Consider the following 24,813-nt stretch of genomic DNA (forward strand, 5'->3'; position numbering starts at 1 on the left):
AGCCGGTAAGTCTCTCTTTGCTGCTGCGAAGTCAGCCGCCTGGAACAGATTTCTTTCCTGATTCCTCTTTTTTCGTTTATTTTTCTTCAGTACTGCCTTATGCTGCAAATCGTGACAAAGGAAGAGCAGCCGGCGAGGTTCGTTTTTGCTGAGCAGGCCATTTTTTATCGCTTTTTTTTTCTGAGACAGACCGAAAGAGCGGACTCCTGAAATTTGAGCGGGAACTTTTCCATTCAAATTGTGTGGAGATAAAGCGAACTCGGTCACTTTTGTATTTTAATTTTACGATACTCGCGTTCTGTTCATAAATTTTGGGCGTTCGCAATTAATTCCAGCGAACACGAAGGGATATTTCTTAGCTGTCAGCGGGAATACTGGCGCGTTTATTTGCGTATGCAATTTCAACTTTCCACTTGTTTAGTATTTGTGTCTTTTTAAATTTTTCTTTCATTTGAAGCGAAAAGATTTGAGATGCGGAATGCCTCATCGATTTCATTTTAGTGTCTCATCCTGCCGCAGTGCGGTTGTGCGAAATGGTGAAAGCTGTGCTTTACATGTCTTATTGCAAAAAAAAAATGCATTGTGTAGAGTTGCAATCAAGATTATTGGTGCTATTTCTTGTCTTTATTTTTTTCCAAGATTTGTAGGTAGAATGAAAAGCACAGATTCTGTCATATTACTTTGATTAAATCATGGATAAGTAGTCCAAGATATTTTACCGAAAGTTGAAAGGATAAGTCGACCTTGAGCGTTTTTCGCTTCGTTTTAAAATTCTTCTGCAGATCATGAGATTTCTGGTACGGGGATACCCAATCTTTAAAATTAAGTCTGTTCTGGGCAGTAATTGCGGAATTGGTGGCCTAATATACAATAAAAAATGCGGTGCAAAAATTGTCTACATAAGGGGAATTCTCAATTATACCATTTAGACTGTCCTTTCTATTTTGGTACTGCATAAGAATCGCACTTCTAGATGTGTGGGGAGTGCAATAAATCCTGCCCTTCTATTGTTTTTATTTTCCTTTTATATTCAGCGGCGATCCAGCGCCCTCTTTTCTTGAATTCTCTTACCCCTCGCCCACGCGCTCAAGCTTTTGCCTCTCATTAGTCTTTCTCATACCATTGCAATTGCCTTGATGAGTGCGGCTAGTCTATGCTTCGCAATGTGCCCATATGTGCTTCACAAGAACCTGATGAAATTCCTGTCAGCACCGCTAGATCGATATCCGGCCCAAGGTTCATTATGCGCGACATATTTTGAATCGTGTATCAAGATAGAACGATCAATTGAATCAGGCGCAATAGAAAATTCCTAGACGATTTCCAATAAGTTTTTTCATTGCATCAGCATTTATCAACGGTCAATGAATGAAGAAGAAAAAATTCTGGCCGTTCAATATCTTGAGTAAAATAGAATAATTCCGCGATACTTTGCCATACGTTATACAGGAGCGCGGTTCGGCGCGGTTCGGACCGAGACTCATTATGCGCTACATATTTTGAATCGTGTATCAAGATCGAACACTCAATTGAATCAGGCGCAATAGAAAATTTCTAAACGATTTCCAATAATTTTTTCAACGCATCAGCACTTACCAACGCTAAATGAATGAAGTAGAGAAAATTCTGACCGTTCAGTATTTGAGTAAAATAGAATAATTCCGCTACACTTTCCATACATTATACCGGAGCGCGGTTCGGCGTCCACGTGAGACCACGCCTTCGTAAGGCACAAGAGGACTACGAAAGCGGTTGTTCGAAGCCTAGGGTTTGTGCTCGCGAAGATATACGCGAAGCGGGAACTGTCGTCTCCTACGTTGTCTTTGGCCGCGTTTATTTCTTGTTTTTGTTTTTACTTGTATAATTCTCTGGAAGAGAGCCAGGAAGGGTTTGGGTAAGCAAAACGAAATGGACGTGAAAACCGCTGGCCCGTTACGGCAAGCGAGATACCCTCCGTTAGCACTGCGAAAATAGCGGACTCGAAGGAGCGTAAAATTTATCGCCTTTCAAGAGGCCCACACGAAGTGGAGGGAAAGCGTTCTACGAAATGCGGGAGTAGCGGTGAAAAGTCGGGTGTCTTTCAGTTGCGTTTTGGAAAGGGTTTATCGACTGCGAAGCGGCGCCGCAGTTTCTTGGCAGTGTTCCACTTTTCTACATCTGGCTTTCAACAGACGTATTTAGCATGTTTATTAGGTTGCCCTTGCATAAATATGTTCCGTCACATTATCATCTCCATAACAAAAATATTCATGCTTAGTGCGTGTTGCTTTTAGTCAGTGGCTTCGATGAGCAAAAACGTTTTCAAAGTGAGAATATCTTTCTTTCACTTTTATCCCGTGGTTCGTGATTTTCATCAAATTAATGTGGCTTAACACAGTAAGGTTGGCGGCTTGGCAAGAACGCTTCGCTTTATTTTTGCTTTCGAAGAGAGTTTCGCTGTTCAGAACGCCAGTAACGATGTCTTGTTACAATAGCATCCAATTTTTTTTTGTTCTAGCGAACAAATGGGGCTCAACTCATTCAGCACTACAAACTGTTCTATCCATAGGCCACACGATATCCCGCGCTATAAATTCGTTTTCAACGCTAACGGTCATTCGTCTGTGCCTGGATTATATACTACATGTCGTATAGAAGAAGCTCAGCAATACAAAGCAGTAACCGATAACGAGTTCCGACGGACGTTTTCGCCCACAGATATTTTGGAAGCCCTCAAAGGCATTTGCTCGACGGAGCTGCCGTCACACCTTCATCATGGTTCCAATGTTCTTTAAGTATTATTTATAAATATTTCCTGAATAAACCCAAGAAATGTTAATCCTGCGCTGCCATTCCATTCTAAAGAGATGTCTGTAAACGAACAATTTTAAGTTGCCAAGTGGAATCTGCCGCTCGTGCTAGGAAAAATCAAGTAGCCATTATTTATGCTAATTGGGAGCTAAAAATTTGTGCTACATCAATGAAAAATACATAAGAAGTTTTTGACACACTTGCACAGAACCAACCCCTCAAGTGCACATAACTCGTCGAAATATCCAAAATTTGTTGGGCCACAGCGCCGAGGGTAACCACGTTTTCCAAATTACTCAAATTAATGTTAATATTAGCGTGGGATACACGTCTTTCAATAATAATGTGTCTTAATTATTTTTATACGTAGTTAAAAAGCTACAGTTCAAAACAATATTTTGAAGTTAACTATTCAATATATCCAGCCTGCTGGTTATCACGCCTTAACTGTATTCTGATGTACTACACCGCTGATAATCACATAGTATATGATCCGCAACAGGCAAGTAAAATCGTACTGTAAATGTTACGCTAACTGAATGACACTGAAAAAGGAAAGCTCTTTACGCAGCTCCTATAGATATGATGCCTTTACATCATATCTAGAGGTGGGGCGTAAACAGCTTTATGCCGCATCAAAATTATACTCTGAAACCATGTATATCCTGTGGGCTCAATAACAAAATTCACAACATTTGTCTAATTCGTTCCAAAAAAGTTTACCTTTTCAATAAACTTCAAACGAATCACAGATGCTGGGCCATATTTTCTTGTTTACTGATTTAAACCAAGGGTTCATAAAAGAGCTATTGAGTCTTGACTTTATTCCTTCGGCAGATAACTTTACCAAACCATTTTCGCAATACTGAAATAATCACCGGTCACAGAATCTGTTCGCAAAGGCTAATATGGCAGTTTTGTGTGTTGCAATTATGTACCAGTACTTTCCCTAGTCCATATCTGCTTTGCCTTCCACTCTGCCCAGTAATGAAATTTCGATGCGTATAGAAGCGGAAGCAATAAAAAAAAAGGTCTAAAGAAACCGAAAGCTTACCCTAAACGACTGAGGCAACCACAATGGCGTACTCTAACGGTAACAAAACGCTGCAAGGACGGGGTACAAAAGTAAAAGATGGGGCTCCGCAACGTGGAAATGCTAATGGATTCAGACATTATCATTAACGCTTCTTTAATTAACGAGTTACTGGACTTCCGTCGGCATCATTATCTCTTTTCATCTTCGCCGCAGGGGCGCTGCATTTATACACCCTGATTAATTAATGCCTTGCTTAGTGTGGCTTTCAAATGAAAGAGTTACATAGTTATGAACTGCTTAATCATTCGGTAAATGAGAGCGCGGTTCTCTTTTAGCGAGGACATTAGGAAGAATATCGTGGATCATTTAACCCTGAATTCTCGGTTCAGTAGTACCGCCCCTTCCATTGCCCAGAAATGCCATTCTCAACCGCCGTTAAGTCTGAACTGCATTTTAAACACTTTACACTGGTGGCTTCAGCCTGACCCCGAACTTGTCTGTAGCGCTTAGCTGCTGCAGTTGTCGGTGTGAAAAAGGACTGAGCATTGCAACCACTAAGAATACAAGAGAAAAATGCTGTGAAGGCGAAGAGAGGTGCAGCTTTTTTTGTTTTGTTTTCACGAGCAGAGAGAAAGGTTAAAAGCTGGTAAAGACCTGTCGTTGGGGAAAGCTCCGGAATAATTTGTCCATCTAAACAATTTACCGTGAACTTACATCTCAGAGCACGCGGGCGCCTACAGAGTTCTGCCTCCATCAAAACGTCACCGCGGCCGCGAGACAACCTGCGTCCGCCTGCTTACTAGGGGAGTGTGTTCACCAATGAGCCACCGAAGCGGCTATGTAACAGTCAAGTGCACCAATACATAATAGATACGCGCGTGAGACAAAGCTCTTAGGTGAAGGAAGATATATGGTTTGCTAGCGTTCTTTTGCGCTGGGCTCTGAGCAGGCGCGGTGCAGTGAGCGTGCTATCAAACGCCAAAAAGAAAATAAAAAGTGGAGTAGAAAAACGACCAAGTTTTACCTGAACAGCAATGAACAATTTTACTTGATGTTCGCATCAATTTCGCGGAGTCCGTTGCTTTGAAGTTTCAAGGGACCCAGCCTGTATCCCTTCTGCAGGAAATATTTTTGAGTTCTTGTGTTGTCGTGTTTTATATGGCACTGAAGGTACCTCCATCTAGCCGGCGAAGATTGATGGCAACATGAAAGGTTGTTAATTTGAGGGTACTGCTACTAGGAAAGTAGCACATACACGATATATTAAAACTTAGCGTTTATTCCTACCTTCGTTCGATTTTTCGCTAAAGCACCTTATACGTAAATTTCTTGCCAACACTATCAGATAAGGGGCTGAAGCGTCGAAGTTGACCGCCACTCCATGAGCGGCAGCGTATTCATTGCCACCCTCCGGTTGATCATGATTACCAAAGTTAAGGGCACCAGCAGGTCACAAACCGTTGTTGTTTGCGTGATACTTAGGTAAGTCGGCCCCTAGTCCATTGCTTCAAGAAGGCAGTTCGTGCTCAGACCCAACAGATGAGCAAGCATACTATCTATGACATTTTTTTCCGGAGCAATACATTGAGGCAAATATGAAATAAAATTTGAGGAAAGCAAGCGACCAGGCTTCGGCAGTTAACCATAGAAAGTGATAAACAGACTCCAGGAAAGGTAAATGAATTTTAGGACACTATAGCTGAAAACAAAACAAAAATTACGAACCACCAACTGTCTAGAACTGGAGGGAAGGAACACTCTGTTCACTTTTTATTTCATGTTTTAATTTTTTCTCTTGAGAGCGTAAACACAGGTGGCAAGCCCGTGGAGACTTCTGTGATTATCTCCCTGCAAGATGATCTGCAGGGGTGGGAAGTCGACTAAAGGAAAATGGTATGCAGCTCAAATTTACGGGCATTGGCATAGCTACAGCGAACGCGTTTACTCAACAGACAGGCATCTTTCCAGGCATTTGGCAAGAACCAAGTCTTCTTCGTCTTGCTGCTGCTAGCCTCCGAATGTTCTCCGAAGCCCGTGAGCACAACCCTGCAGTGTAACGATTCTGAGATAAAACATCCCTGTGCTAGGGACCATGGGGCTTCTTCCCCAAGCGCAGTTACGCAAGAACGGTTGCAGCACAGAACCCTACGTAGCGGATCATCCTGCTTTGACACGCAGAGCCAAGGCACGCATCGTGTTCTAGTCGTGAACTTTTGGCCTCTTTACGCCATAAGCACCTTGATCCCTTACCGTTAATTGCCATCAATCAGAATTTCCCGAATGGAAGCCTCACCACAACTACCTCTATATCTCTTTAACCATGGTCCACTAAGTCTTTCAGGTCTAATACTGAGCATATTACGTTCACTAGGGTTGCAAATGGCGCCGGTGAGCAAGAACGTAGATGGTACAATTTATCAGGCATGTACCGTCAAATGTAGCGAGAAGACCGCCATCGCCATATCCCAGTACATGAAGATATTGATTAAGATGGATGTTTTTGGCGCAAGGGCATCTGTGGCCAAAGCCCAACATGGCACAAGGTATTTTATCCTAATTGTGGTGGGTTCAACCACCCATTTCCCAAGAATTTTACCCAAAATAATCCGAGCACCATACCTGGGGAAAGCTTGCACCCATTGTACCACCGCTGAATACCCCGCGGCACTGCAAATCGAATCCCGCACCTCCAACATGCGAGGCGCATGCTCGGACCACTAGGCCACCGCTGTGGTAGCCCAGTACAGTACCGAACGTAACAGTCGTGGTCTAGGGGAGTTACCACTTCCTAGTACATGTTATTTTTTTTTCAAATGATTAGCATACAATACAATTGGATACCTATTTTTTTGTCGTTGCTGCTTAACATAAAAATTTTTCAAAGCTTCTCATGCTTCCGAATACTATTTGCTTGTTTAGCATGTGATTCTTTAATTACTCGCCACATCCGCCCCAGCAGTTGTTCTCGTTTGTCGGACGTGTGCGAAGACATGACGATCGAAAGCGTCGCTTCCTTTCGTTTAAGTTGTGACGCTGGGCAAAGCCGATATTTTTCACAGCACTAACTGTCTGCAAAAATCTATAGTATAAACGATGTTGCAGAAAACATTCTGCAACTAAGTCTCATGTTCCCGCGCTTCCTTTCATTTCTAAAAGCCTGCTAGAGGAAAGTGTCTGAGCCACGAAATTGAAGTGGACCGGGAAATGTGCCTTCCTGTAGGCAATGCCTACAGGAAGGAATAATAATAAACTGATTTCCCAGACGATAAACTGATCTGCCAGACTGGGCTAGTCATGTTACTACCACTAGCAACGCACGCAAAACGGAATCTTTTACTTCAGCCGCGCTTCGAAGGATTTCAGTCTCACATCGCCATTTATAGCCAGTTACAAATATTTCTCCTTTTTTTATTTGCTAAACTCCTCAACATTGTGGCTACTGCAAGACAACCAGCCTACCTAGAACGTTTCCAAAGATTCATGAGCGTAACATTAAAGAAGCCCTCATTTCCATTCTCTGACCAGGCAGCTCAGCTGCGACGAAAGTCATTACGCTGGAAGCGAGGCGTAAGGAAGCCGCGGTCGTCTTTAATTTCCGGGCAAGGGTCTGCGGACGACGCTTCTTTTGCTGCCCACGACGACAAACCGCAAACAGAGCTGATTAATCGTGCTTCGGTTTCGCTAATGGACCGAGAAGACATTATTTTTGCCCCGAAAGACCGCCAAATGGGATTTCGTATATTCGGTATCGCTATTTCAGCCTTTGCATTCTTTGACAAGCAGCATTAGCTAGATAAAAAGCAATACTAAATGGCTGTCTTCTGGTACATAAAATGTCTGAGGCACGGTAATGGGGATAAATGTGTTGGGAGCAGCTGAAAAAACAAGTTGGACTTCTAAAGTCACGTATTCGCTAAGGATAATGTCGAGGAGTGCTCCTGGTAAGCTGAAAAGGTTTCCTAAAACATCCTATGTCCGTCGTCATGTTTCGTTCTTCTTCGACAATAAGACCTTAAAAATGCAGCTTGCACAAAATTACGGTGTAGTTCTGCGTCCAACGGCTCTGAAGCTTATACGTGAGACTACAACGGAGAAATGGAAGAATTTGCATAAATACTGCTCCAGCACAAAAACGGTGTTGGCAACGTCGATTGCTAGCGCAGTGTTTTGGGGCATTTCGAGGAAATAGAATGCGGATTCGACTTGGAAAACACAAAGTACAAAGGCTGACTTCTACCAGAATACTTACATTGGCTTCGCGACACTGCGAAATCCATTTAACTCTGCATGCTAAGTCACCGTCACTGAGGTGACTTAGGTACATGGAGCCAATCCTTCTAAAGCAATAGCTTTATTCAATGAAGAAACTCGAGTTTCGGCTTGCGTTTTGTCCCAAACGCCCTTCGGACTTATAAATTCATAGCAACAGCCTTGTCAGTCGCCGAAGCCTGCTTTGATTATAACCAATGCGATGGTGTACCCAAATATCCCCCTGGTCTTCACCAACATTGGCCCACCCTACCCCTAAAATTTGACCCACCTCCACCCCCGAAATTTCACCACGGATTTGGACCTGAGTTGATATACAGGCTAATTTGGCTATGTTCAATACGATGTTCACCTCCGAATATGACCCGGGCCGCTTCAAAATGTGGCCCAGCATACCCCGGAATTTGACTTTTTCGTGTTTGGACCGAAATCGATATCCAGGCTTTACTGGCCAACAAGATTGAGATAGGCAGTTTTTACTTTGTCATTTCTAAATTTCGGCCACCCCACCGCTGCAATTTAATCTTCTCGGAATTGACCCAAAATCGACATCCAGGTCACTTTGAATGTGGTTAATAAGATGGTGATCTCCAGATTTGACCTGGGCCACTCTAAAAACAGCAACATCATTCAGTGTAAGTGGCTTAAACCTCTGTCATTTTTTTCCTGAACTTTGGCCGCGGACAAAAAGAAGTGTAAAAAGTGCTCTATTTCTCTGCGCAGAGAACCCTCCAAGAAAAGGTTCCAAGTCGGTGCTGAAACGCCGGTTCTCTTGTTATGCGAATCGGGTGAGAGTTTGTGAATCGTTTTCTTTTCATTTTCTTCCGAGCAAGCAGATCTCGGTAGAAATGTTCACATTCAAGCATTATGCAAATTTGTTATGTAGGGTGATTTTTCAGAGCAATAGGCGGCGACGAAGGACCGTTCCAGCGGCTGTACCAGAGTCGCGTTGTTTCATAATTACATAGCAAAAGCATTTTTGTCTTACGACCGTTATTTTGAAGACTGTCATAATTTGTTGCGTGCATGGAACTCGTGTATCTTTTTCTTACGTCAGCCGCCGCGGTGGCTGAGTGGTTATGGCGCTCGCCTGCTGGCCCGAAAGACGCGGGTTCGATCCCGGCCGCGGCGGTAGAATTTCGATGGAGGCGAAATTCTAGAGGCCCGTGTACTGTGCGATGTCAGTGCACGTTAAAGAACCCCAGGTGGTCGAAATCTCCGGAGCCCTTCACTACGGCGTCTCTCATTGCCTGAGTCTCTTAGGGACATTAAGCCCCATAATCTCTAATCTTTTTCTTACGTCAGGTGCGCACCAACATCGCACTTGTTTCAGTTGTCTGTGGATGGATATTGAGAGAAATACAAAATATACTTATGACTATTGCAGTCATTGTGCACAGTCCTTGAGTTCCATTATCGAGCCACATCGTTATGCACTTGGTTTTGATATCAATGAGATATTAATTATATTGTTCACTTTAAAAGCATGATCTTACACCACTTCGTGTTTCGCTTAACTACAAAAGCACCACGTGGTAACAAACCACAGTGTGAGTCTTCTAATACGTGTGTGGAGCGTGCATCTGTAATGCCCCTCCAAAACATGTGAAAACAATAAACCTATGCGGTGGAAACAACACCACTGAATTGAGTCTGTATAAAAAAATATTCAATAATCATCTACGACAAAGGCGACCAATGAATCGTCCGCCTTATTATTGGAAGAGATTATGATACATTAATGATTTACATAGGAGTTTCGATCTCCATTAACAAGCGCAGTCAAATGTGTGTCGTTATTTTTGGAATGCATTTAGGCTCAATGATGAAATTAACAGATAGAGCTGAAGTACACATTAAACAGGCATTAGGAACAGTTTCGTGGAAGTCGGTCATTGCCTTTTTGTTTTGATTCGGAGAATGCGCGTTCTGGGCTGGAATCTTTTTCAGGAGGAACGGTCCATTCGCGCACAAAACAAAACATCAAGAGACCGCATACCTAAACTAAGTAAATGTGCAACTCGCAGACGCAAAAGACCTACCTATGGAATGTTTATTGCGTTCTGGTAAATGAAAACGTCAGCATTTGAATCAAAGTGAATAATTATGATTCTCTTCTCATTGAAGATTGTGGTTGCATGGCTTCTTTATAAAAAAAACTGCGTGTTTCTACGCGGTTCGCGACGGGACGACCTGTAGATTCCTGAGGACTTGCAATGCTTTTAAACTGTCATGGCTCGGCAACTTGAGGAATTCCATAAGAAACGTTTCTTCTCTAGACATGTAGCATTTTTCTAGTATAGTCGATGTGCGTCGCCTCGCAGCAGATGTGGTTAGTAGAAAGTGACAGATGTATCAGGTCTCAGAGGAAAGGATACATAACAAAAGTAGTCAGCGCTTGTGTTGTGTGGTCTTCCTTGTCCGTTGTCCCGAGTGCGCTTCATATATTTTTGCAAGATGTATACTTACTTTTATCAAATGAGACGTCGCTATGCCTCGCTTGATTTGGTGTCTGGCAGCGCTGGCGTCCTTTGTTGGCTGTTAACGATATCGGGAAGCAGGAAGCGACGCTGTAGGTTCATACTGCGTAAGAAAGCAACGGGAATCACTTGATTGCATCTTTCCATCTATTAAGGATTGAACTACTGCATGAACACTACGTGCACTGCAACTGATGATGACGATTAATTTAGTGACGCAAGGGCACCTTTTGAAAAACAGTGTCATGAAACAAGTTGTTTATAGTGCACTCAAGTTTCGGTGAACGACCCATATCCCAATCTTTTCAACCGAGAAGAGCCGAGAACAGGCCAGGCGAAAGAGTGTGCCCGTTATATCACCGTTTGTTGCCCTATGCCACTGCGGATCAAACAGTGCACCTGCCGCATGCGAGGCCGATGCTCGAAACGACTAGGCCACCGCAGCGGTTCCCAAAATTTTTCTGCTACCTGCGGTTTCTCTAAGAGTTTCGCAATTCTCATTTATAAAAGTAACATTGAAATCAAATAATGAAACGGGACTTGATGGCGTTTGGTCTTGCACTTGTTGCCATATTAGCCCGTGTGCCCCAATCAATATCTTTGTTTTTTTTTTCTAGAAAGCGCCGTGAGTCACATTTCATGCAAGATGTAAGCTACAACGTAAATTTGATCCTTTACAACCTTGGAACGCGACTGCCAGAAGGTATCCAGCGTCTTCACGTATGTCCTTCATAGACGGAGAAAGGCGAAAAAAATGCAGGCATAAATACGGCCTATGGTAGGCGCAATAGGTTCTAGGGCCGAAAAACTAATGAAGGGATAGCAGTGCAGTCACGTTTTGTTGATGCACGTAATATTATGCTCGAAAAAAGAAAAATCAGCTGCGCTTTAAATACTGCTGAACCTGATAGAGAGCGAAAGCTTTGTTGTGTCGGGCAAATAGATGCGGCTTGGCGTCTGTAAGGCTGAGTGCCTCCTGAACATCTACCAGGACCAGAGCTCGTCGAAGCGACTGCGTCTTCATTCCCGTCCATGTTGCCGTCGTCTGTGGCGAGAGCAGCCTCGGTAGGCGCCTTTTCAACGTGCCGACTGACGTCATGCTAAGTAACGTGACTTACACTCCGTTATTCCTTATATGACGGCATGCGTTCAACCATAGTTATTCTTACATAATGCTAAATTCTTTTTCAACTTCAAGCTGAAGGTTCAAGTGAGTTTCGCACTTGTAGACATCTATTGCTATACTAGCATACACATCAAAAGATTAATTACCGCAATTATTCTGTCTAATTAGTGCTACTGAATTCAACTAAACTTCCTCTTTCAAATATTGCATTTCATGTGGGCATTCTTACGTTTACTACTATTTCTGCTCATTACTATACTATGACGTAATCATATTAACCACGCGATCCAGCTGAGCTACTCCGTGGCGTTCGAAGTGCGGAGCTCGGCGCAGCGACTACCTGTTTCTTGACGGAGGTCCGGTTGCTAGGGACGCCGTTGCTAATCACCTGCTACTCCGCTCGAGGGTCCGGCAACACGAAGCGAAAATTTGTTCCGGACTAGCGTGTTAGAGTTTTCGCTCTAAAAACACTAATTAACCATCCGCTTCTTATGCTACGTGTGGATAGCCTATGGTACTTTCAGTGAATGTTCCGGAAACCTCATTAAGGAACATAGGCATGTGTAGAAGCAGTTGCCGCAACAAATTGCGTGCATGAAGCAAAACAACTTGAGTCGTATATAAGCGCGCGCCGCACAATCATGTTTCCTTCAACCAACTTAGCCAAAAAGAAACACTAGGCTATGAGGTTAAGGGGAAGGTTGTACGTTATAATCTTCTCCAGCCGAGCGCATTCCTTTCTTTGAATTATTATTTTTCTCCATGTACGTTTTCCAAAGGAAAGCTTTTTAATATACTCAATAGATTCATGGTGATAGTAATATTGATGTTCATAAACATTTCGGTGTTTTCTAAAGACTTCTTCGAGCGCGTGCCTTTCTTCAAACATTCATTTTCCGACGTTGCGGCAATTTCATTACCTATTCTTGAAGTCCTCACCGCAATACATTGGGGTCTTTTCGCGGACAGGGTCAGATCAAATCTTTTAACCATGTTTACTCGTAAGATGTTGGTGCCTCAAGAATGCCAACCGCCGAAGTCCTGAAACCGGAAAAAGAAAAATAAGTTGGAAAGCTTTATCCAGTTACCCAGTGCCTTTCCTAGCTCTATCCAGTGTCTTTTCAGTTACCCCTAAACGTCACAAAAAAGAGGTAATCAAATTGGTCATATTTGTGCTGCATTGTTATTGCTGACATCTTCAGCGATACCAGCACTTAGGAAACGGAATTCCCTAGACGTACATGGGAGCGTTGCGTGCAGCCGCTCACAGGTATTTACGCCAGGACTCTGTGAGCTCGACCAGTGGCTTCGACTCTCAGCAGTGGGCGAAGACATTAGACAATGTGCATATATAATGATATTGCATCTAGGATTACATCTTCAATCAGATTTTCCGCCGATGATGGTGTAACTTACCGTCCAATTTCTAATCTCACTGACTGTGTTATGTTAAAGAACGATTCGTCTGAATTAGATAGGTGGTCCTCTGAATGGCAAATGACTATTAACACTAGAAGAACTAAGTTAATCATTGCGTTTCAGTACCCGCTGTCACGTTTTGTCAAATGCCTACACCATCAGCAATACTGAAATACAGTCTGCTAAATCTTTCAAATTCTCAAGAGTGTATTTACCTTCTAATCTGTTCTGGAGCACTCATATCAATGACGTTATGACTGACAAAAATAAAATTTTTGGTTTTATTCCGCGGTCACTTTGTAACGCTAGCAAAGATACACAACTTATTGCATATACTATGCTGGTCAGGCCGAAGCTCGAACATCCGTCATTCATTTGATGTCCTCATCAACAGTACCTTATTAGCGGCCGCGGTGGCTGAGTGTTTACGGCGCTCGGCTGCTAGCCCGAAAGACGCGGGTTCGATCCCGGCCGCGGTCGAATTTTGATGGAAGCGAAATTCTAGAGGCCCGTGTACTGTGCGATGTCAGTGTACATTAAAGAACCAGAACCCCTGGTGGTCGACATTTCCGTTCACTACGGCGTCCCTCATAGCCTGAGTCGCTCTGGGTCATTAAACCCCTATAAACCAAGCCAAACTAAACCAGTACCCTATTAACGAATTAGAGTCACTGCAAAACAGGGCCAGTGGATTTATCGTACATCAGCACTGGCGTTTCTGAAGCGCCACCGTATTAAAAGAGAACCTTAAAGGGGCTCTGAAACGCCTTCCGAGGAGAGCACATTAACTCAATCACTGCACTGTGTTGCCATGAAGACCAGAGCCAAATAATACTCTTCTACACGCAGCAGACGACCCACAATCATGCGTCGAAGTTGGCGAGTTCTTCCGGCGACTTTTTCATGCTCGCACCCTCCTTCGTCCCCCGCATCTGCGTAGACAAGGTGAGAGGTGGCCATTGGTTAGATTTTTTCAGACGTCACGCAGGTATCCTGGCTGCGGCCAATAAGCCGCTTAGCTCCGGAGGGTCGGGAAGCTCCGATCCCAGAGGGGGGTCGGTGAAGGAGCGCCTACCTTCCAGCTTGCAAAAAGTGATGAGAGGAGAGGAAAAGTCGCGAAGACGCTGAAATTCAAATTTTAACTGCAGATAAATCAGCTTATACAAAGCGCATTTAAAAAATCTTTGCTGGACACTATTCATGAAGCGGCGTGCTTCAATATGCCAGGCATGCTGCAACTTTCTTAGAGCCCCCTTCCCAGCCCCTTTAACATCTCTACGTTGGAAAGTGGCCGTAAGGTATCACGCCTTGCCTTTTTTGATAAATTACATTTTGACATCACACCCTACTCCGCACCGCTAATTAGGCCTGCCATGCGCACATTTCATCGACTTGACCACAATAAAAAATCGAACCTTCATTTGGGCGAACAGACGCAGTCAGATTTTCGCTTCTTCACCCGGCGATAAGACAATGCAATGCCCTCCCCCAGTCTGTAGTTAACACTATAGATCGCGATCAGTTTCTTTCTGTACTAATAGATAGTTGCACAGTGTAGGTGCCTAAGATTTACCTTTTGACCGGTTTGTTTCGCATTCTTGAAGCTTTGTGGGTTTTTTCTTTAAAAGCCTTTGAGTAAGTTGTATCCCATGCTTGCATGTTTTAATTAAGACATATTGTATTTCTTATTGCTGACTGCTTCAACATTTGTTATGTTAAATTCTTTGATGCTCTTTAGGTGTCGTTATATTACTATTGCATTTTGTTGTTTGCATTTCTTGCGTGATGTCCCCCCCCCCTCACCCTATGAGTGGGCATAGGCGTTCAGAGAAAATAAATGAAAAAAAAAATATTGGAAGAGTGAGAGGGACTCCCAACGGCGCTTGGTATGCCAGGAATAGCGATATGGACTCTATGGAGGAGGAGCTGCTTTTATGCAGCGCCCGTGCCTTAATCATGTGCGTCATAGGCTTGTGCCAGAGCTGATCATTTCTTTTGAGAGAGGGGAAGCTGGTTAGCAACTATCACAGTTTTCAGGCATTCAAATCAGTTTCAGCGCCTGCGGAAGTAGACTAGCACGATATAATTTTACTCTATTTGGGCATCAGATGTGCGCTGCCACTAATCCGCCAGCTCCAGCGATGACACATTAGGAAACGCTTACTTTGGCAAGTCGCTCTCAGCCTTTACATGAACTCAACAGATTGAGGAGCAGACGCGTCTTTATGCGCCTAGCACGGCAGGTTTCTGCGGTGTGTTCAGGTTGCATCATTTATGAAGGCAACACTTCTTCAGCACGCAGGCCACACTTACACTACAGGTAGAGCCAAGAACCGCGTTTCTTTTTTTGCAAGGACTTTTAAGTCGTTTTAAGGCCGGAAACACCAATATTATTATGCTGTCCGAGTGCGAAACAGCTCTTTTTTCGTTTTTTTTTTAAATATTGTTAGTTAAAGAGCATATGCTGTAAATAGAACACAGGAAAGTGTGGAAGCCGATGAAGGGGAACTGGATAAAGCAGATAATTAGCGGGTTGCTGTCACAGTCATCTCTACGTCCCCCTGCCTCGGGTCGTGTGCTTTGTACTGATCGTTGGATAAGAACAATTCGCTCCACTCTAGAGCCGCCACTCGGTCCAAACAGCTGGCGGCAAGCAGCATGGTTACCTCCACCAACAGCTGAAACTCCATTGTCATGAATTGGGTATGGTAGTTGTGCGAGCACATTCACTCGGGTAACCTTTTCGTAACAGTGGTTTAACCGAAACGCGCCTGTCTCAAAGGCTAGTTCATAAGACGGGCATCCAAGATTACCTCAATAATATGTCACTTGGGTCTGAGAAGGGACGTTCTCCAACGCTCATTATGTTCCGTTCCTGTGATGCGACAAGAGGACAATAAATTCAACTATTTCACTAATGATTCATTAGTGTGAAAATAATACTGCAATCGTTTACAGTATCCAAATTTCGTAATGAGCACGCGAACTGCGCTAAGAGCTAGAGCACGTTCTGAAAGCGAGAATTTCAGACAGAAACGGCTAGGTTACTGATTGGACTTTAATATCGACAGTAAATCCAGAAATCCTCACAATTCATTAAGCGAGCCTAACGACTGTTGAAATATATTTCGGCTGATTTTGCCTTGTGCTGGAAGTTCCAAGAGACGAGCCCATTAAGACCCTCAGCGCTCTTTTATAGGCTCTAAGCCTGATTTGAATCTAAGAGATGTAAGTAATGGTTCTCTGGAGACAAATATAAGCAGGCACAAAGCAAAGAGTTTTTTTCTATTTCTACATTCATGGCCACGCCTGTAAAGAAAGCTTTAGAGACCTTATTCTTATTAATAACCGTAGCTTTTTTCAGTCTGCAGCTGAGACTGAAAACATCATACCCTCTCAAGCGATGAGCTCAGCTGTAGACGGTACTCCGATAATTAATTAAAGTTCGACTTGTTTTGCGTTAACATATCCTCCGCTTTCAATGCTGCCCTCACTCTGCGCTCAAAAACGGGGCCTAGCAGCACGCGGCGCCCGATCCTAATTCCCTATTCTGTCCTGGCATGGCAGTCATGCCCATCAGATTGCAATGGGTTCTAAAGCCTCCTAATTTCTTGCGTTTCAGCTACACTGACGATTTTGTCTCCGAAATTATACAGCTTTCTACACTGTTCATAAATTAGGCATATGCATTTAGCTTACGTAAATTTGTTCACATGTGTTTCACTACCGCCAGGAACGACTACATGCACCGAACTGGAGTTATAAAGCCGATCGGGGTGATCGTTTTATTAGGATGCACATGTTCTCTGTGAAGTGGGATAAATGTCTGGAGAACCGAGCCTCTTGCCATAACAAGTATTTATTCTACGTAACACACACTGTGTTTGGTTGTGGATGTTCGGTTTTTATACGAGCGACAGATCTCAGCCAATGCAGCATTTAAGCCACGTTGGCAGGTTTAACCGGATGCTGTTAGATTCCTCTACTGGGACTGAAACTATTCTCCTTGCAGCTATAATTGCTAACGATTTTTGGCATGCGCGTTGGTTTGACGTAAAGTTACTGGTGTGTGAAGAGTGAATGCAAAAAAACTTATATAGGACGACTTTCTAGAAGTTGAGACCTGTTTTTCGGGACCTTGGAGGTTAAATCGCGTTTAAAAGGCACTATTGGTGCATCATATGGTGTTGTATAAAATTTCTAGAGAATATAGTGAAATAATATTGAAAGAAACTTCAATAAACGGGGATATCTCGAGGAGTAAAGGTATCAATAACTATAAGTCTCTGGCAACCATATACGGAAGAGCACGCATTTTCACAGCAGCAAAGCTTGATTCTGCTCAAAAATTTCTGTGCTATAATTACGAAGACGGAAAATTAACCAAAAACAAACATTGCTGTAGCAAATAACATAAAGCTGAAATCTAGGTGTCTCCACCACTCCCCGCTGTCACATGCAAATTGCGGCGTATCCTAAATGATTTTAGGTGCTGATCCCTGAGGCAAGACTACACTTCCATTCACTTCCAAACGACAGTTACGGATTTCTTTCAGGTCTTAATGTCACAAGGTTGAATTCAGTGCGAGGAAAAACTGAAATGTAATTTTTGTCAACAACATATACCTCTTTTACTACCGGACAAATATTACCACTGCCATAAAGATTCACAGAATCGTTTTCTACCGCGTATAAGGATTGGCTGGTGTGGTCCTCCTTAATGTATTGCTATTGATACAACAAGGAAGTTGACACAACCGAAAAATACATATGACGAAGTTCGCTCGTGCCCACCATAATGGCGCTCGCCTCTGTATTGTGCGTCAGCCCGTTGCCGCAGAACTAAATGCGCCGTTTTACCTGCGCATCTGTCGGTTGCTTGTTTTATTTGCAGCACTGCTCGCACCGCTTCCCCCCACAAACGTTTCTGATGAAAAAAGAACTGTGCCTAGATTGACTACTCCGCGCACAACGATTATTCGTGAGTTTATTCGACCTCTGAACTTCACTCAAAATAGGAGACCTGCCCATTAGCGATATGATAGATTTCGCATTAAAATTATATGAAGCGTGTCTTTGTAAAGCACTAACCAATATACCGGTAGCAGCGCTCTGCTGACTCACGAAAAGAAACTACACAGTTATAGTGAGACGCATGTAACACGGCTGCCGCAGTGGTGGCCCAGTGGTCTGAGCATCCGCCTCACATGCGGCAGGTGCGGGGTTCGATCCTCAGTGGCGACGGGTACTCATCGCTGAAAAAATGAGCACAAGTTTTCTCCTGGTCTGGTGCTGCGCTTATTTACTTTGAAATGCTTGGGAAATGGTTCTTCAACCCCACCTTGAGAAGAAGAAAAATACATTGTGCCATGGCGCTCTTTGGCCGCAGATGCCCTTGCGCCATAAAAAAATCTCTCATAATCATCTTGTAACGCTATTTAAATTCCTATTAGGCGATAACCTTTGAAAGAAACGAATCTTATCTTTAACCTTCCTGCCGTCGTACTTCTCTTTCTCCCTATATTTACGCAATAATCGATCCTTACTTGGAGAGTATGAAGGCATTTTCTGCGGCCAAGTACGGGTAGTTGACTTTCAGAAAATGTTCATTGGGGGTACTAAGGCGCGTAGACAAGCACAGAAGTGAAAAGACAATGAAAAAAGTTTCCGAAGCTCCCACCTGGGAACGTGGTGTGCGCTTAACGATGCTAGACACGGATTCAGCTAACGCCATCAGGGCGTGAAGTTCACAGCAGCGTGGCTCTCAAAGAGCTCCCCAGGTGGCTATGAACGCTGCCTAATCGGGGAAACGCGGAAGCCAGGCGCGGCGCGGTGCAGGTGCGAGCGACTTACAAATTATATTTACAGCCCTTTGTTTTCGAGTAAAACTTCATTTTACCTGATTCTTGCACCCTGCATACAATTATTAAAAACCAGGTTAAACCCTTTTTCTCCCCGAAAATGCCCCTTTTAGAGTAAACACAAGGGCAAAAGGAATGATGCGCTCGTTAAGATATAGGTATATATGAAATAGCTTAACGAACTCACGTTTTGTTGAACAAAGCTGAAGATACACCAAAAAAATTTTGAGGTATTCTGTGCTTATTAGACAGGAGTGTTCATTCAATTGGTCATTCAAAACATATCTTAACGCATGTTATTTATGAAGTGGCTTAATTAAAGAATATGTTAGAGAAGTACCTTTTAGAAGCGAGATGCCCAAATGCGGCTCGGACCAGCAATTTATTCGGCATCATGTATCAAGTACTATCCACGCTAGTGACGTTGTGCTCTAAGGCTCTTACACGTTTAAAATAGCCTCGGTGAGGTTGAATTGACTGCTTTGTCAGCGTACAAGGCAGACAGGTGTTGCATGCACGCAATGTGCAGTTTAGGAAACTGACATTTTACGCAAGGAAATAATGGTGCATAGGGTCTAGGCACCACATTACTCCTGATTCTTACCGACTCTTCCAAACTTCCACCCTTTTCAAATGATTGTAATAGGAGTGAAAAAAATCCAACTTGGTGAACAGTGTTTTCAGTGCACCATATAATTTACATGTTGTTTTTGAAATATTATGCAGGAAATTTAACATTTTGTGTACCGCACAAAACGAACACTTTTAGTAAGTTGTCTTTTCCTGCAAAAAAAGGCTCTGAAAAAAAAAACAAATTATGAATATTTCTTGCTGATTCTCCCGATTTATTTCCGGATTTCAAATTATTATACATGGCCTGATTTTTACCTCCAAACTCTTAACAAATTAAGCTTGGAAACAGAGAGCCCTATTTATATATTTTACTTGGATAGCTCGTAAAAGTGTTTTCTCTGGAGTAAACTACATAGGCATTAGCCTGGTTATCATCGACGCCGTAGAAAACTGCTGTGTTCAGCCAATTCTGCTGGCGTCATTATGGAAATATTCCTCGGCTGTTTAAGTTATGCAAATCGAAGAATCGGTGCGCTAGAGAATGTGTCGTGTGCACTTTGTCGTTACGTCGCTTCCTGCTCTATAAGTGTCATCTTCTCGTTGTTTAACTTAACGCTGTCATTTCTTTTAGGATCTGCAATGATATACCTTTGTACATATTGTGTTTCGGATTTTCAGTGCGTGTAAGTCACTTTGCCAGGTTTTTTAAAAGTCTGATCATTGTTCCTTACATTCTTTCTTTTGATCTATTCTTGTTATTATATTTTCGCTTTCTGCCAGGCGTTGTCATTCAAGCCCATGAGGCTTAGGTGGGCCTCATTCTGCTTATATGCTAAGTGACACGAATAAGGGTGCTATATATCCATGTGATCGTGATTTTTGCGGAGTTCAAAAAGCGCGCAGTCTTTAAATTTTCGATGTTGTATTTGCTGTTTGTTTCTTACCTCCCATTCAACGTAAACTGAAAACCTTCAGGAGGGTTAATGAGGCAATACACGAAAATTGAGGCTGCGGTGGTCGAGCCCAACCAAGTTCAATAATGAACTGCTGCAAACAAGGAACATCTTTCGCCGGTGTTTCTAGAACATATGAGCACATCTGAAATCTAATGAAGACTAACACGTTACACGACCGCATTTATTTGTTACAGCCACAACTATAAAATTTTAAGACACTCGGAAATGCCACCATCTTATTCTTTTTTATTTTAAAACGCCACCTGTGTCGCTGTCATTTGAGCGCAAGTGGGCCAAAAACTGCGTGCTGTCGAAAAGTTTTACCACTGTGGTCGTCTGGACCCCGTTCGGCCAGGCATATAGAAATTTTAGAGAAAGCTCTTGTGACGGGGTTGTGTACGCAATGGGTTGATAAAATTGTTGTTGTTCGGTTAATTGGGTCAATGTGTCTTAAATACATAAAAACACACCTTCATCAAACGAACCTTTTATCTCCGTACTTTGGCAGCGCTCGTACAACACCGAGTCAGCGAGTTATCTTTTAAGTGACGGCGTTAACGACAGTTAATAATTTCATTTTTAATTGAGCTCGTCATTTATGGATATTTAAAAATTAGTTATTAAAGCAGATAGCCTTGGAGTAAACGAGGGTCAGGAGGGAGAGATTCCAAAGTAAAAGCCGAAGCCAGAGGTATACTTCGCTGAAGAAAAAGACAGATTGTCGACTTTGGTCGCTATGCGTGCTGATATACAGGGTGTACAACATTAGGCGCATAATATTTTAAACAGGCAGCATATGACAATGCACTTAAGCGACTTTGCAGTTGGGTTATGGGACTAGGCAAGCAAAGGGGCAGAGTCTCGCCGAAGGCAATCTTCCCATTGAGCTAAATTTATTCCCAAATATTAAAGTCACTGCAGATTACTGCATGTTACAATAAAAGCTTAGAGGCGACCGTATTTCTAGGTGATCCTAATCGGAAGCTCCTCGGCGACTAGATTTCCGAGATATTCCGCGCGAATTCCCCTGTCAATCCGCGTAATTACATATGCAAGGCAGCGACGATCCACGCATAAAGCTTTACGATGTGAATAAGCAACTGAGCTAGCATTAATATAAATTGAAGTTTTAATGCGATTAGGTTTAAAGGTGCTATATTTATTCCTGTTACATCACCTTGGGGCTAAGTGATACATTTTGTTTCACGACGCTCATGCCGGGGAAGCATGTGTGTTTATTCTTCTTTGTGTTCCTAATATGCTCATATATTCACAACAAAAGATGTTGGTATCAACAGCAGTCGCCGGAAGTGGTTTTAAGACGACATACTATGCGAAACACGTATGCCGATGAGAGTGCTGACTGGAAATTCGTCCTTGAATCTGCGCGCCGGTAAACCGGAATCTTAGCTGGGAGAAACATATTCAAACCATTCACGAGGCAGGCAACACTCGATAATACCGCTAAAATTGGGCGCTTTCCGTCAAAAAACATTGTCCGAACATATAATTGGTCTCGTTTCATCACGTCACGTTCCATGCAGTTCTCTGGATTCGTGCCAACCAATGGATAGGAAAGCTGTGAGATGAAACTTCTACCAATGACATCTTCTACCGCCGAAACTTCTGCCACCGACATCTTTTTCAGGAAATTTCCACTGTTGTGACCGTAATGAAAGATCTCATTCTGAAATGACGACGAACAGAATCACAGCGCCAAGGCATGCGGGAGGGACATATTCTGGATGAGAAATGTAATTTACAGCATATACGGCGCGCCTAACAGCGGGCCTAGCGAAACAAAGCGTCATAAAGAGCGCCAGGCCTGGCATTAAACCCGGGGCGACAAAAACTCCTGCGATCTTGGACTCAGCTAAGTGATGAGCGCCTTCACTGGCGATTGATGTGTCACCTGCTTGGCACGACCGTTAATACATGACAACTGTGTTTCTGTCCTCCTCTTCGACATGCGAAACGAGTGGGTGCTGTTCCAGCCGAATGCGTTTAGCGATGAAAATGTCGGTGCTATTTGATTGGGGTTCATATATAATGCGCCACCTGTTTGTTGTTCTCGAACCAAGTAAATAAAATTGCCAATTTCTAGGTGTATGCTCTTAGACCATCGCCTGAGATGATCAGCGGTGTTTTTATATTTTTTCACCATTCACAGATTGCCAGGCTTGCCACGTCCAATAGAAAAACATCGTTTTTTTTTTTCGGAAACCAAGCAGCAGATCTAGAAGTGAAAATGGCATAAAGACATGGTGTGACCCAGATATTAGTGTCTTTTGCACGGAATTCACTAAGGAGCGACCATAGCGTTTGGTCAAAGGACCGATTAAAAAGTTAATAGACCCCTGAAAGTGAGGACATCTGGATAGAATCCACCAATACAGCGTCGACCCTCTACCCTACAGAATTGCTCTAAAAGGCCATTAGAATAAAGATCTTTCTCTAAACCTCTTTGTGAGGCACATCCGACGCAACCTGTTGCGTTGTCTTTCCTGGAACGGTTGCACGCGGGTGGTGTAGCAATGCATGCCAGTTCGCAGGTCAACAAGGTGGGCAGGTCTGAGAAGTCTGGGGAGTGCCCTTTTTACAGGGAAAATCACTTTTATAGAGCTCACCCACTCCGGACGTTTTGTCCCGTCACAGACGCACTCGCCCTCCTGTTCCGGGTGTTTTACGCTCCGAACTTACAGGTGCGAAAGAGACGGCGTGTACATAAAAGTAACGACACACAGACACTAGCTTTCGCCATAAATTGGCCGCAGTCGTGACATCCGCCAGACTGGCCTGTCTCAGTGTATTTTTGCCATAATTTTGAAGCACTCCCCTTTTCTCTCTTGTCCAGCACCTCTGGATGGACCAATTCGGGCGGAAAACGCTGTCTCGGCGATAAAGTCGATTCATGCCAACGTGTTTTGCAGCTGAAACTGGCTCATTTGCTGTCCACTTTCCGACACTGCCGCTGGCCGGTTTCAAAAATAAAGTTCCAGGAACTTGCTTGTCAGGGGCATATCGAGATAGGATTACTGCGCTCAGCGCGCCGGTTAACTTGAGCAAGAAAATAGCATGGTTACCATAACAAGGCTGTGCTAGATCTAGCGATAGCGTTTCAGCGTTGCAGCTGCTCTCCGCCGGTGAAATAAAGTATCTTGATCGCCATCTAAACCTGACGCATTGAATTTAGTATGAGTCACTGTCATTCGCCACTTCTTTCAATTCCTTCACTGTGAAAATGGCAGCGGGTTCCGGCTGTCTCTTCCAAGCTGCGGCCGTTAAGAAGGCGTCCAACAGAAGCGGAAACGAAACCACGGGGACAGCATTTCCCTGCATCTCTCGTTTTAAACAATGGGTTAGGCGCTGTGATTTTTATTTGCGCATTAACGGACAAAGTACAAAAATACACACATATAAATTGCCGAAGATTGGCAGCTTCAGTTATGCTGGGCAGCATTGGATGAATCTCAAATCGGTCGCAGCAGTAGGCACCAAATTTCGGGGTGCACAAATGTCCGTCCGTTTCTAGAAACTCCATTGGGGACATTTCGATCTCGCGAAATCGCAAGGAACTGACAAGCGTATGCTTCCATTTCCGGGAATAAACTCGAGAGCCGCCCCTTTCCTTTGTTTGTTACCGATCGACAGTCGGCCATTGTCCGATGATGCTATTTCGGGCTGCGGGCCTCGCCTCAGCCATGCCAGTTCGGCCAATTGCCTGACTCGTATTGCCGTGTCGCAGATCCTGGTTGGACTTCTTACACGCCACTGGACAGCCTCCATGGCTTTCGGAAAAGCAGTCAGTCGTGTACCTGTACTCGTGCAACCCTTGCTGCCTACGTCGTCATCATTCCATGTTCACTGCAATTCTTTTTCCTGCTGCAACCTTTTCATCTAGGTAGATCTCTCAGTACGGAAGAGCCTCCTTTAGGCCACATCTGCCTGCCTTTGTTGGCGAGCATTTTTTTTCTTTCCTGCCCAGCCGATCCCAGCTGAGCACAAATACATCGCATTTGCATCGACTGTGGATATATAGCTGTCTCTGCAGAACCCCATTCCCTTTCTGTGTCGGCGAGCTGCCCACAACGTAGATATCGAGCGCTTGCAGCGTCTCAGTCGCTCTCTTGTTGCAGCCCGTATGCGACAGAAAGAAGGGACAAAGAAAACAAGGATATATCCGTGGTAATAAGTGAAACGCGATCAATGCTCGCCATTCGTAGTGCAAGGCTCCCCCCAAAAAAAGGGAACCGGCGACCGTACACCGTTGGGCGAAGTAGACGGCCGGGTAATGGATTCCGGC

At 43.7% G+C, this 24,813-nt stretch overlaps 1 pseudogene across 3 annotated transcripts in view; it reads right to left on the reverse strand.

Annotated features, from left to right (window-relative positions):
* The window catches only part of LOC144132582 (5-hydroxytryptamine receptor 1 pseudogene), a 122,201-nt pseudogene that overhangs the window by 53,561 nt on the left and 43,827 nt on the right, over positions 1–24,813 (reverse strand). For all 3 annotated transcript variants that reach the window (XR_013314861.1, XR_013314860.1, XR_013314862.1), the window contains one exon: positions 10,565–10,678. The product of XR_013314861.1 is annotated as a 5-hydroxytryptamine receptor 1 pseudogene, transcript variant X2 (transcript). The remainder of the gene's footprint in view (positions 1–10,564; positions 10,679–24,813) is intronic.

Source organism: Amblyomma americanum, chromosome 5, assembly GCF_052857255.1.
Source record: "Amblyomma americanum isolate KBUSLIRL-KWMA chromosome 5, ASM5285725v1, whole genome shotgun sequence".
Classification (NCBI taxonomy): Eukaryota; Metazoa; Arthropoda; class Arachnida; order Ixodida; family Ixodidae; genus Amblyomma; species Amblyomma americanum.